The sequence below is a fragment of the Ranitomeya imitator genome, chromosome 6 (assembly GCF_032444005.1).
Source record: "Ranitomeya imitator isolate aRanImi1 chromosome 6, aRanImi1.pri, whole genome shotgun sequence".
Classification (NCBI taxonomy): Eukaryota; Metazoa; Chordata; class Amphibia; order Anura; family Dendrobatidae; genus Ranitomeya; species Ranitomeya imitator.
Window position 1 is genome coordinate 11,051,847 of NC_091287.1, and position 13,387 is coordinate 11,065,233.

The following is a 13,387-nucleotide window of genomic DNA, read 5'->3' on the forward strand; positions in this document are numbered from 1 at the left end:
CAGGGCCCATGGGTAAATGTGCAGGGCCCATGGGGAAATGTGCAGGGTCCATGGGTAAATGTGCAGGGTCCATGGGAAAATGTGCAGGGTCCATGGGTAAATGTGCAGGGTCCATGGGTAAATGTGCAGGGTCCATGGGAAAATGTGCAGGGTCCATGGGTAAATGTGCAGGGCCCATGGGGAAATGTGCAGGGTCCATGGGTAAATGTGCAGGGTCCATGGGAAAATGTGCAGGGTCCATGGGTAAATGTGCAGGGCCCATGGGGAAATGTGCAGTGTCCATGGGAAAATGTGCAGGGTCCATGGGTAAATGTGCAGGGTCCATGGGTAAATGTGCAGTGTCCATGGGAAAATGTGCAGTGTCCATGGGTAAATGTGCAGGGTCCATGGGTAAATGTGCAGGGTCCATGGGTAAATGTGCAGGGCCCATGGGAAAATGTGCAGGGTCCATGGGTAAATGTGCGGGGTCCATGGGAAAATGTGCAGGGTCCATGGGTAAATGTGCGGGGCCCATGGGAAAATGTGCGGGGTCCATGGGTAAATGTGCAGGGTCCATGGGAAAATGTGCAGGGTCCATGGGTAAATGTGCGGGGCCCATGGGAAAATGTGCAGGGTCCATGGGTAAATGTGCAGGGTCCATGGGTAAATGTGCAGGGTCCATGGGTAAATGTGCAGGGTCCATGGGGAAATGTGCAGGGTCCATGGGTAAATGTGCGGGGTCCATGGGTAAATGTTCGGGGTCCATGGGTAAATGTGCAGGGTCCATGGGTAAATGTGCAGGGTCCATGGGTAAATGTGCAGGGTCCATGGGTAAATGTGCGGGGTCCATGGGTAAATGTGCAGGGTCCATGGGTAAATGTGCAGGGTCCATGGGTAAATGTGCAGGGTCCATGGGAAAATGTGCAGGGTCCATGGGTAAATGTGCAGGGTCCATGGGTAAATGTGCAGGGTCCATGGGTAAATGTGCAGGGTCCATGGGGAAATGTGCAGGGTCCATGGGTAAATGTGCGGGGTCCATGGGTAAATGTGCAGGGTCCATGGGTAAATGTGCGGGGTCCATGGGTAAATGTGCGGGGTCCATGGGTAAATGTGCAGGGTCCATGGGAAAATGTGCAGGGTCCATGGGTAAATGTGCAGGGTCCATGGAGAAATGTGCAGGGCCCATGGGTAAATGTGCAGGGCCCATGGGGAAATGTGCTGGGCCCATGGGGAAATGTGCAGTGTCCATGGGAAAATGTGCACGGTCCATGGGAAAATGTGCAGGGCCCATGGGGAAATGTGCAGGGTCCATGGGTAAATGTGCAGGGCCCATGGGGAAATGTGCAGGGTCCATGGGTAAATGTGCAGGGTCCATGGGAAAATGTGCAGGGTCCATGGGTAAATAATAATAATAATAATAATAATAATTTTATTTATATAGCGCCAACATATTCCGCAGCGCTTTACAAATTATAGAGGGGACTTGTACATACAATAGACATTACAGCATAACAGAAATACAGTTCAAAACAGATACCAGGAGGAGTGAGGGCCCTGCTCGCAAGCTTACAAACTATGAGGAAAAGGGGAGACACGAGAGGTGGATGATAACAATTGCTTTAGTTATTCGGACCAGCTATAGTGTAAGGCTCGGGTGTTCATGTAAAGCTGCATGATCCAGTTACCTGCCTAAGTATGTAGCAGTACAGACACAGAGGGCTAATACTGCATAAAGTGTATGAGAACATGATGCGAGGAACCTTTTTTTTTTTTATAAATAGGCCACACAGGGATCGTTAGGTTAATGCATTGAGGTGGTAGGCCAGTCTGAACAAATGAGTTTTTAGGGCTCGCTTAAAACTGTGGGGATTGGGGATTAATCGTATTAACCTAGGTAGTGCATTCCAAAGAATCGGCGCAGCACGTGTAAAGTCTTGGAGACGGGAGTGGGAGGTTCTGATTATTGAGGATGCTAACCTGAGGTCATTAGCGGAGCGGAGGGCACGGGTAGGGTGGTAGACTGATACCAGGGAGGAGATGTAGGGTGGTGCTGAGCCATGGAGTGCTTTGTGGATGAGGGTAGTAGTTTTGTACTGGATTCTGGAGTGGATGGGTAGCCAGTGTAATGACTGGCACAGGGTAGAGGCATCGGTGTAACGGTTGGTGAGGAATATGATCCTGGCAGCAGCATTCAGGACATTGGAGCGGGGAAAGTTTGGTAAGAGGGAGACCGATTAGTAGAGAGTTACAATAGTCCAGACGAGAATGAATAAGTGAAACAGTCAGAGTTTTTGCAGAGTCGAAATTAAGAAAAGGGCGAATTCTAGAAATGTTTTTGAGATGCAGGTAAGAAGAGCGAGCCAGTGATCGGATGTAGGGGGTGAATGAAAGGTCAGAATCAAGGATGACCCCAAGGCAGCGGGCATGTTGCTTTGGAGTAATGGTGGAACCGCACACGGAGATGGCAATGTCAGGCAAAGGTAGGTTAGTAGAGGGAGAGAACACGAGGAGTTCAGTTTTTGACAGGTTTAGTTTCAGATAGAGGGAGGACATGATGCTAGAGACAGCGGTAAGACAATCACTGGTGTTTTCTAAAAAGGTCGGTGTGATATCGGGAGCAGAAGTGTATAATTGGGTGTCGTCAGCATAGAGATGGTACTGGAAACCAAATCTACTGATTGTTTGTCCAATAGGGGCAGTATACAACGAGAAGAGTAGGGGGCCTAGGACTGATCCTTGAGGAACCCCAACAGTAAGGGGAAGGTGAGAGGAGGAGGAACCAGCAAAACATACAGTGAAAGAGCGGTCAGAGAGATAGGAGGAGAACCAGGAGAGAACGGTGTCCTTGAGGCCGATGGAGCGGAGCATAGTGAGGAGGAGCTGATGATCCACAGTGTCGAATGCTGCAGAGAGATCCAAGAGAATTAGCATGGAGTAGTGACCATTAGATTTAGCTGTTAGTAGGTCATTAGAGACTTTAGTGAGGGCAGTTTCAGTAGAGTGTAAAGAGCGGAAACCAGATTGAAGAGGGTCGAGAAGAGAGTTATCTGAGAGATAGCGGGTAAGACGGGAGTGGACCAGGCGTTCGAGGAGTTTAGAGATGAAGGGAAGATTAGAGACAGGTCTATAATTAGCGGCACAGTTTTGATCGAGGGATGGTTTTTTAAGTAATGGATGTATGATGGCATGCTTAAATGAGGAGGGAAAAATACCGGAAGTGAGGGAAAGGTTGAATATTTTTGTTAGGTGAGAGGTGATAGCCGGGGAAAGGGACTGGAGGAGATGTGACGGAATGGGGTCACTGGTGCAAGTGGTCGGGCGCGAAGATGCAAGGAGCCTGCGGGTAAATGTGCGGAGTCCATGGGGAAATGTGCAGGGTCCATGGGAAAATGTGCGGAGTCCATGGGGAAATGTGCAGGGTCCATGGGTAAATGTGCAGGGCCCATGGGGAAATGTGCAGGGTCCATGGGTAAATGTGCAGGGTCCATGGGAAAATGTGCAGGGCCCATGGGAAAATGTGCAGGGTCCATGGGTAAATGTGCAGGGTCCATGGGTAAATGTGCAGGGTCCATGGGTAAATGTGCAGGGTCCATGGGTAAATGTGCAGGGCCCATGGGGAAATGTGCAGGGTCCATGGGAAAATGTGCAGGGTCCATGGGTAAATGTGCGGAGTCCATGGGGAAATGTGCAGGGTCCATGGGTAAATGTGCGGGGTCCATGGGAAAATGTGCGGAGTCCATGGGGAAATGTGCAGGGTCCATGGGTAAATGTGCAGGGCCCATGGGGAAATGTGCAGGGTCCATGGGTAAATGTGCAGGGCCCATGGGGAAATGTGCAGGGTCCATGGGTAAATGTGCAGGGTCCATGGGAAAATGTGCAGGGCCCATGGGAAAATGTGCAGGGTCCATGGGTAAATGTGCAGGGTCCATGGGTAAATGTGCAGGGTCCATGGGTAAATGTGCAGGGTCCATGGGTAAATGTGCAGGGTCCATGGGTAAATGTGCAGGATCCATGGGTAAATGTGCAGGGTCCATGGGTAAATGTGCAGGGTCCATGGGTAAATGTGCAGGGTCCATGGGTAAATTTGCAGGGCCCATGGGGAAATGTGCAGGGTCCATGGGTAAATGTGCAGGGTCCATGGGAAAATGTGCAGGGCCCATGGGGAAATGTGCAGGGTCCATGGGAAAATGTGCAGGGTCCATGGGAAAATGTGCGGAGTCCATGGGGAAATGTGCAGGGTCCATGGGAAAATGTGCGGAGTCCATGGGGAAATGTGCAGGGTCCATGGGCAAATGTGCAGGGTCCATGGGGAAATGTGCAGGGTCCATTGGTAAATGTGCGGGGTCCATGGGTAAATGTGCGGAGTCCATGGGGAAATGTGCAGGGTCCATGGGCAAATGTGCAGGGTCCATGGGGAAATGTGCAGGGCCCATGGGTAAATGTGCAGGGTCCATGGGTAAATGTGCGGGGTCCATGGGTAAATGTGCAGGGTCCATGGGTAAATGTGCAGGGTCCATGGGTAAATGTGCAGGGTCCATGGGTAAATGTGCAGGGTCCATGGGTAAATGTGCAGGGTCCATGGGTAAATGTGCAGGGTCCATGGGTAAATGTGCAGGGTCCATGGGTAAATGTGCGGGGTCCATGGGTAAATGTGCGGGGTCCATGGATAAATGTGCAGGGCCCATGGGGAAATGTGCAGGGTCCATGGGTAAATGTGCAGGGTCCATGGGTAAATGTGCAGGGTCCATGGGTAAATGTGCGGGGTCCATGGATAAATGTGCAGGGCCCATGGGGAAATGTGCAGGGTCCATGGGTAAATGTGCAGGGCCCATGGGTAAATGTGCAGGGTCCATGGGTAAATGTGCAGGGTCCATGGGGAAATGTGCAGGGTCCATGGGTAAATGTGCAGGGTCCATGAGTAAATGTGCAGGGCCCATGGGTAAATGTGCAGGGTCCATGGGGAAATGTGCAGGGTCCATGGGTAAATGTGCGGGGTCCATGGGTAAATGTGCGGGGTCCATGGGTAAATGTGCGGAGTCCATGGGAAAATGTGCAGGGTCCATAGGGAAATGTGCAGGGCCCATGGGTAAATGTGCAGGGTCCATGGGTAAATGTGCAGGGTCCATGGGTAAATGTGCGGGGTCCATGGATAAATGTGCAGGGCCCATGGGGAAATGTGCAGGGTCCATGGGTAAATGTGCAGGGCCCATGGGTACATGTGCAGGGTCCATGGGTAAATGTGCAGGGTCCATGGGGAAATGTGCAGGGTCCATGGGTAAATGTGCAGGGTCCATGAGTAAATGTGCAGGGCCCATGGGTAAATGTGCAGGGTCCATGGGGAAATGTGCAGGGTCCATGGGTAAATGTGCGGGGTCCATGGGTAAATGTGCGGGGTCCATGGGTAAATGTGCGGGGTCCATGGGTAAATGTGCGGAGTCCATGGGGAAATGTGCAGGGTCCATGGGTAAATGTGCAGGGTCCATGGGTAAATGTGCAGGGTCCATGGGGAAATGTGCAGGGTCCATGGGGAAATGTGCAGTGTCCATGGGTAAATGTGCGGGGTCCATGGGTAAATGTGCTGGGCCCATGGGTAAATGTGCAGGGTCCATGGGTAAATGTGCAGGGTCCATGGGTAAATATGCAGGGCCCATGGGGAAATGTGCAGGGTCCATGGGTAAATGTGCAGGGTCCATGGGTAAATGTGCAGGGTCCATGGGGAAATGTGCAGGGTCCATGGGGAAATGTGCAGGGTCCATGGGTAAATGTGCAGGGTCCATGGGGAAATGTGCAGGGTCCATGGGTAAATGTGCAGGGTCCATGGGGAAATGTGCAGGGTCCATGGGTCAATGTGCAGGGTTCATGGGGAAATGTGCAGGGTCCATGGGTAAATGTGCAGGGTCCATGGGTAAATGTGCAGGGTCAATGGGTAAATGTGCAGGGTCCATGGGAAAATGTGCAGGGCCCATGGGTAAATGTGCAGGGTCCATGGGTAAATGTGCAGGGTCCATGGGGAAATGTGCAGGGTCCATGGGTAAATGTGCAGGGTCCATGGGGAAATGTGCAGGGTCCATGGGTCAATGTGCAGGGTTCATGGGGAAATGTGCAGGGTCCATGGGTAAATGTGCAGGGTCCATGGGGAAATGTGCAGGGTCCATGGGTAAATGTGCAGGGTCCATGGGGAAATGTGCAGGGTCCATGGGTCAATGTGCAGGGTTCATGGGGAAATGTGCAGGGTCCATGGGTAAATGTGCAGGGTCCATGGGTAAATGTGCAGGGTCAATGGGTAAATGTGCAGGGTCCATGGGAAAATGTGCAGGGCCCATGGGTAAATGTGCAGGGTCCATGGGTAAATGTGCGGAGTCCATGGGGAAATGTGCAGGGTCCATGGGCAAATGTGCAGGGTCCATGGGGAAATGTGCAGGGTCCATTGGTAAATGTGCGGGGTCCATGGGTAAATGTGCGGAGTCCATGGGGAAATGTGCAGGGTCCATGGGCAAATGTGCAGGGTCCATGGGGAAATGTGCAGGGCCCATGGGTAAATGTGCAGGGTCCATGGGTAAATGTGCGGGGTCCATGGGGAAATGTGCAGGGTCCATGGGTAAATGTGCTGGGTCCATGGGTAAATGTGCAGGGTCCATGGGTAAATGTGCAGGGTCCATGGGTAAATGTGCAGGGTCCATGGGTAAATGTGCAGGGTCCATGGGTAAATGTGCAGGGTCCATGGGTAAATGTGCGGGGTCCATGGGTAAATGTGCGGAGTCCATGGGAAAATGTGCAGGGTCCATGGGTAAATGTGCAGGGCCCATGGGTAAATGTGCAGGGTCCATGGGTAAATGTGCAGGGTCCATGGGTAAATGTGCGGGGTCCATGGATAAATGTGCAGGGCCCATGGGGAAATGTGCAGGGTCCATGGGTAAATGTGCAGGGCCCATGGGTAAATGTGCAGGGTCCATGGGTAAATGTGCAGGGTCCATGGGGAAATGTGCAGGGTCCATGGGTAAATGTGCAGGGTCCATGAGTAAATGTGCAGGGCCCATGGGTAAATGTGCAGGGTCCATGGGGAAATGTGCAGGGTCCATGGGTAAATGTGCGGGGTCCATGGGTAAATGTGCGGGGTCCATGGGTAAATGTGCGGAGTCCATGGGAAAATGTGCAGGGTCCATGGGGAAATGTGCAGGGCCCATGGGTAAATGTGCAGGGTCCATGGGTAAATGTGCAGGGTCCATGGGTAAATGTGCGGGGTCCATGGATAAATGTGCAGGGCCCATGGGGAAATGTGCAGGGTCCATGGGTAAATGTGCAGGGCCCATGGGTACATGTGCAGGGTCCATGGGTAAATGTGCAGGGTCCATGGGGAAATGTGCAGGGTCCATGGGTAAATGTGCAGGGTCCATGAGTAAATGTGCAGGGCCCATGGGTAAATGTGCAGGGTCCATGGGGAAATGTGCAGGGTCCATGGGTAAATGTGCGGGGTCCATGGGTAAATGTGCGGGGTCCATGGGTAAATGTGCGGGGTCCATGGGTAAATGTGCGGAGTCCATGGGGAAATGTGCAGGGTCCATGGGTAAATGTGCAGGGTCCATGGGTAAATGTGCAGGGTCCATGGGTAAATGTGCAGGGTCCATGGGTAAATGTGCAGGGTCCATGGGGAAATGTGCAGGGTCCATGGGGAAATGTGCAGTGTCCATGGGTAAATGTGCGGGGTCCATGGGTAAATGTGCTGGGCCCATGGGTAAATGTGCAGGGTCCATGGGTAAATGTGCAGGGTCCATGGGTAAATATGCAGGGCCCATGGGGAAATGTGCAGGGTCCATGGGTAAATGTGCAGGGTCCATGGGTAAATGTGCAGGGTCCATGGGGAAATGTGCAGGGTCCATGGGGAAATGTGCAGGGTCCATGGGTAAATGTGCAGGGTCCATGGGGAAATGTGCAGGGTCCATGGGTAAATGTGCAGGGTCCATGGGGAAATGTGCAGGGTCCATGGGTCAATGTGCAGGGTTCATGGGGAAATGTGCAGGGTCCATGGGTAAATGTGCAGGGTCCATGGGTAAATGTGCAGGGTCAATGGGTAAATGTGCAGGGTCCATGGGAAAATGTGCAGGGCCCATGGGTAAATGTGCAGGGTCCATGGGTAAATGTGCAGGGTCCATGGGGAAATGTGCAGGGTCCATGGGTAAATGTGCAGGGTCCATGGGGAAATGTGCAGGGTCCATGGGTCAATGTGCAGGGTTCATGGGGAAATGTGCAGGGTCCATGGGTAAATGTGCAGGGTCCATGGGTAAATGTGCAGGGTCCATGGGTAAATGTGCAGGGTCAATGGGGAAATGTGCAGGGTCCATGGGTCAATGTGCAGGGTTCATGGGGAAATGTGCAGGGTCCATGGGTAAATGTGCAGGGTCCATGGGGAAATGTGCAGGGTTCATGGGGAAATGTGCAGGGTCCATGGGTAAATGTGCAGGGTCAATGGGTAAATGTGCAGGGTCCATGGGAAAATGTGCAGGGCCCATGGGTAAATGTGCAGGGTCCATGGGTAAATGTGCAGGGTCCATGGGGAAATGTGCAGGGTCCATGGGTAAATGTGCAGGGTCCATGGGGAAATGTGCAGGGTCCATGGGTCAATGTGCAGGGTCCATGGGGAAATGTGCAGGGTCCATGGGTAAATGTGCAGGGTCCATGGGGAAATGTGCAGGGTCCATGGGTAAATGTGCAGGGTCCATGGGGAAATGTGCAGGGTCCATGGGTCAATGTGCAGGGTTCATGGGGAAATGTGCAGGGTCCATGGGTAAATGTGCAGGGTCCATGGGTAAATGTGCAGGGTCCATGGGGAAATGTGCTGGGTCCATGGGTAAATGTGCAGGGTCCATGGGGAAATGTGCAGGGTCCATGGGGAAATGTGCAGGGCCCATGGGTAAATGTGCAGGGTCCATGGGGAAAAGTGCAGGGTCCATAGGTAAATGTGCAGGGTCCATGGGGAAATGTGCAGGGTCCATGGGTAAATGTGCAGGGTCCATGGGTAAATGTGCAGGGTCCATGGGTAAATGTGCGGGGTCCATGGGTAAATGTGCAGGGTCCATGGGTAAATGTGATTGGCCCCTGGGTAAATGTGCAGGGTACATGGGTAAATTTGCTGGGCACCTGGGTAAATGTGCGGGGTCCATGGGTAAATGTGCGGGATCCATGGGTAAATGTGCAGGGTCCATGGGTAAATGTGCAGGGTCCATGGGTAAATGTGCGGGGTCCATGGGGAAATGTGCAGGGTCCATGGGGAAATGTGCAGGGTCCATGGGTAAATGTGCAGGGTCCATGGGTAAATGTGCGGGGTCCATGGGTAAATGTGCAGGGTCCATGGGTAAATGTGCAGGGTCCATGGGTAAATGTGCGGGGTCCATGGGTAAATGTGCAGGGTCCATGGGTAAATGTGCAGGGTCCATGGATAAATGTGCAGGGTCCATGGGTAAATGTGCAGGGTCCATGGGTAAATTTGCTGGGCACCTGGGTAAATGTGCGGGGTCCATGGGTAAATTTGCTGGGCACCTGGGTAAATGTGCAGGGTCCATGGGTAAATGTGCAGGGTCCATGGGTAAATGTGCAGGGCCCATGGGGAAATGTGCAGGGTCCATGGGGAAATGTGCAGGGTCCATGGATAAATATGCAGGGTCCATGGGTAAATGTGCAGGGTCCATGGGTAAATGTGCAGGGTCCATGGGTAAATGTGCAGGGTCCATGGGTAAATGTGCAGGGTCCATGGGTAAATGTGCGGGGTCCATGGATAAATATGCAGGGTCCATGGGTAAATGTGCAGGGTCCATGGGTAAATGTGCAGGGTCCATGGGTAAATGTGCAGGGTCCATGGGTAAATGTGCAGGGTCCATGGGTAAATGTGCGGGGTCCATGGGTAAATGTGCGGGGTCCATGGGTAAATGTGCAGGGTCCATGGGGAAATGTGCAGGGTCCATGGGGAAATGTGCAGGGTCCATGGGTAAATTTGCAGGGTCCATGGGTAAATGTGCAGGGCACCTGGGTAAATGTGCGGGGTCCATGGGTAAATTTGCTGGGCACCTGGGTAAATATGCAGGGTCCATGGGTAAATTTGCAGGGTCCATGGGTAAATGTGCGGGGTCCATGGGTAAATGTGCAGGGTCCATGGGTAAATGTGCAGGGTCCATGGGTAAATGTGCGGGGTCCATGGGTAAATGTGCAGGGTCCATGGGTAAATGTGCGGGGTCCATGGGTAAATGTGCAGGGTCCATGGGTAAATGTGCAGGGTCCATGGGTAAATGTGCAGGGTCCATGGGTAAATGTGCGGGGTCCATGGGGAAATGTGCAGGGTCCATGGGTAAATGTGCAGGGTCCATGGGGAAATGTGCAGGGTCCATGGGGAAATGTGCAGGGTCCATGGGTAAATGTGCAGGGTCCATGGGTAAATTTGCTGGGCACCTGGGTAAATGTGCAGGGTCCATGGGTAAATGTGCAGGGTCCATGGGTAAATGTGCAGGGTCCATGGGTAAATGTGCGGGGTCCATGGGTAAATGTGCGGGGTCCATGGGGAAATGTGCAGGGTCCATGGGTAAATGTGCAGGGTCCATGGGGAAATGTGCGGGGTCCATGGGTAAATGTGCAGGGTCCATGGGTAAATGTGCAGGGTCCATGGGTAAATGTGCGGGGTCCATGGGGAAATGTGCAGGGTCCATGGGTAAATGTGCAGGGTCCATGGGGAAATGTGCAGGGTCCATGGGTAAATGTGCAGGGTCCATGGGTAAATGTGCAGGGTCCATGGGTAAATGTGCAGGGTCCATGGGTAAATTTGCAGGGTCCATGGGTAAATGTGCAGGGTCCATGGGTAAATGTGCGGGGTCCATGGGTAAATGTGCAGGGTCCATGGGTAAATGTGCAGGGTCCATGGGTAAATGTGCAGGGTCCATGGGTAAATGTGCGGGGTCCATGGGTAAATGTGCAGGGTCCATGGGGAAATGTGCAGGGTCCATGGGTAAATGTGCAGGGTCCATGGGTAAATGTGCGGGGTCCATGGGTAAATTTGCTGGGCACCTGGGTAAATGTGCGGGGTCCATGGGTAAATGTGCAGGGTCCATGGGTAAATGTGCAGGGTCCATGGGTAAATGTGCAGGGTCCATGGGTAAATGTGCAGGGTCCATGGGGAAATGTGCAGGGTCCATGGGGAAATGTGCAGGGTCCATGGGTAAATGTGCAGGGTCCATGGGTAAATGTGCAGGGTCCATGGGGAAATGTGCAGGGTCCATGGGTAAATGTGCAGGGTCCATGGGTAAATGTGCAGGGTCCATGGGTAAATGTGCAGTGTCCATGGGTAAATGTGCAGGGTCCATGGGTAAATGTGCAGGGCCCATGGGTAAATGTGCAGGGTCCATGGATAAATGTGCGGGGTCCATGGGTAAATGTGCAGGGTCCATGGGTAAATGTGCAGGGTCCATGAGTAAATGTGCAGGGTCCATGGGGAAATGTGCAGGGTCCATGGGGAAATGTGCAGGGTCCATGGGTAAATGTGCAGGGTCCATGGGTAAATGTGCAGGGTCCATGGGTAAATGTGCAGGGTCCATGGGTAAATGTGCAGGGTCCATGGGTAAATGTGCAGGGTCCATGGGTAAATGTGCAGGGTCCATGGGGAAATGTGCAGGGTCCATGGGTAAATGTGCAGGGTTCATGGGGAAATGTGCAGGGCCCATGGGTAAATGTGCTGGGCCCATGGGTAAATGTGCAGGGTCCATGGGTAAATGTGCAGGGTCCATGGGGAAATGTGCAGGGTCCATGGGTAAATGTGCAGGGTCCATGGGTAAATGTGCAGGGTCCATGGGTAAATGTGCAGGGTCCATGGGTAAATGTGCAGGGCCCATGGGTAAATTTGCTGGGCACCTGGGTAAATTTGCTGGGCACCTGGGTAAATATGCAGGGTCCATGGGTAAATGTGCAGGGTCCATGGGTAAATGTGCGGGGTCCATGGGTAAATGTGCAGGGTCCATGGGTAAATGTGCAGGGTCCATGGGTAAATGTGCAGGGTCCATGGGTAAATGTGCGGGGTCCATGGGTAAATGTGCAGGGTCCATGGGTAAATGTGCAGGGTCCATGGGTAAATTTGCTGGGCACCTGGGTAAATGTGCTGGGCCCATGGGGAAATGTGCAGGGTCCATGGGTAAATGTGCTGGGCCCATGGGTAAATGTGCGGGGTCCATGGGTAAATGTGCAGGTTTCATGGGTAAATGTGCGGGGTCCATGGGGAAATGTGCAGGGTCCATGGGTAAATGTGCTGGGCACCTGGGTAAATGTGCTGGGTCCATGGGTAAATGTGCAGGGTCCATGGGTAAATGTGCAGGGTCCATGGGTAAATGTGCGGGGTCCATGGGTAAATTTGCTGGGCACCTGGGTAAATGTGCGGGGTCCATGGGTAAATGTGCAGGGTCCATGGGTAAATGTGCAGGGTCCATGGGTAAATGTGCAGGGTCCATGGGTAAATTTGCTGGGCACCTGGGTAAATGTGCAGGGTCCATGGGGAAATGTGCAGGGTTCATGGGGAAATGTGCTGGGCCCATGGGTAAATGTGCAGGTTTCATGGGTAAATGTGCAGGGTCCATGGGGAAATGTGCAGGGTCCATGGGTAAATTTGCTGGGCACCTGGGTAAATGTGCGGGGTCCATGGGTAAATGTGCAGGGTCCATGGGTAAATGTGCAGGGTCCATGGGTAAATGTGCAGGGTCCATGGGTAAATTTGCTGGGCACCTGGGTAAATGTGCGGGGTCCATGGGTAAATGTGCAGGGTCCATGGGTAAATGTGCAGGGTCCATGGGTAAATGTGCAGGGTCCATGGGTAAATGTGCAGGGGTCCATGGGTAAATGTGCAGGGTCCATGGGGAAATGTGCAGGGTCCATGGGGAAATGTGCGGGGTCCATGGGTAAATTTGCTGGGCACCTGGGTAAATGTGCGGGGTCCATGGGTAAATGTGCAGGGTCCATGGGGAAATGTGCAGGGTCGATGGGTAAATGTGCAGGGTCCATGGGTAAATGTGCAGGGTCCATGGGTAAATGTGCAGGGTCCATGGGTAAATTTGCTGGTCCCATGGGTTAATGTGCGGGGTCCATGGGGAAATGTGCAGGGTCCATGGTAAATGTGCGGGGTCCATGGGTAAATTTGCTGGGCACCTGGGTAAATGTGCGGGGTCCATGGGTAAATGTGCAGGGTTCATGGGGAAATGTGCAGGGTCCATGGGTAAATGTGCAGGGTCCATGGGTAAATGTGCAGGGTTCATGGGGAAATGTGCAGGGTCCATGGGTAAATGTGCAGGGTCCATGGGTAAATGTGCAGGGTCCATGGGTAAATGTGCAGGGTCCATGGGTAAATTTGCTGGGCACCTGGGTAAATGTGTAGGGTCCATGGGTAAAT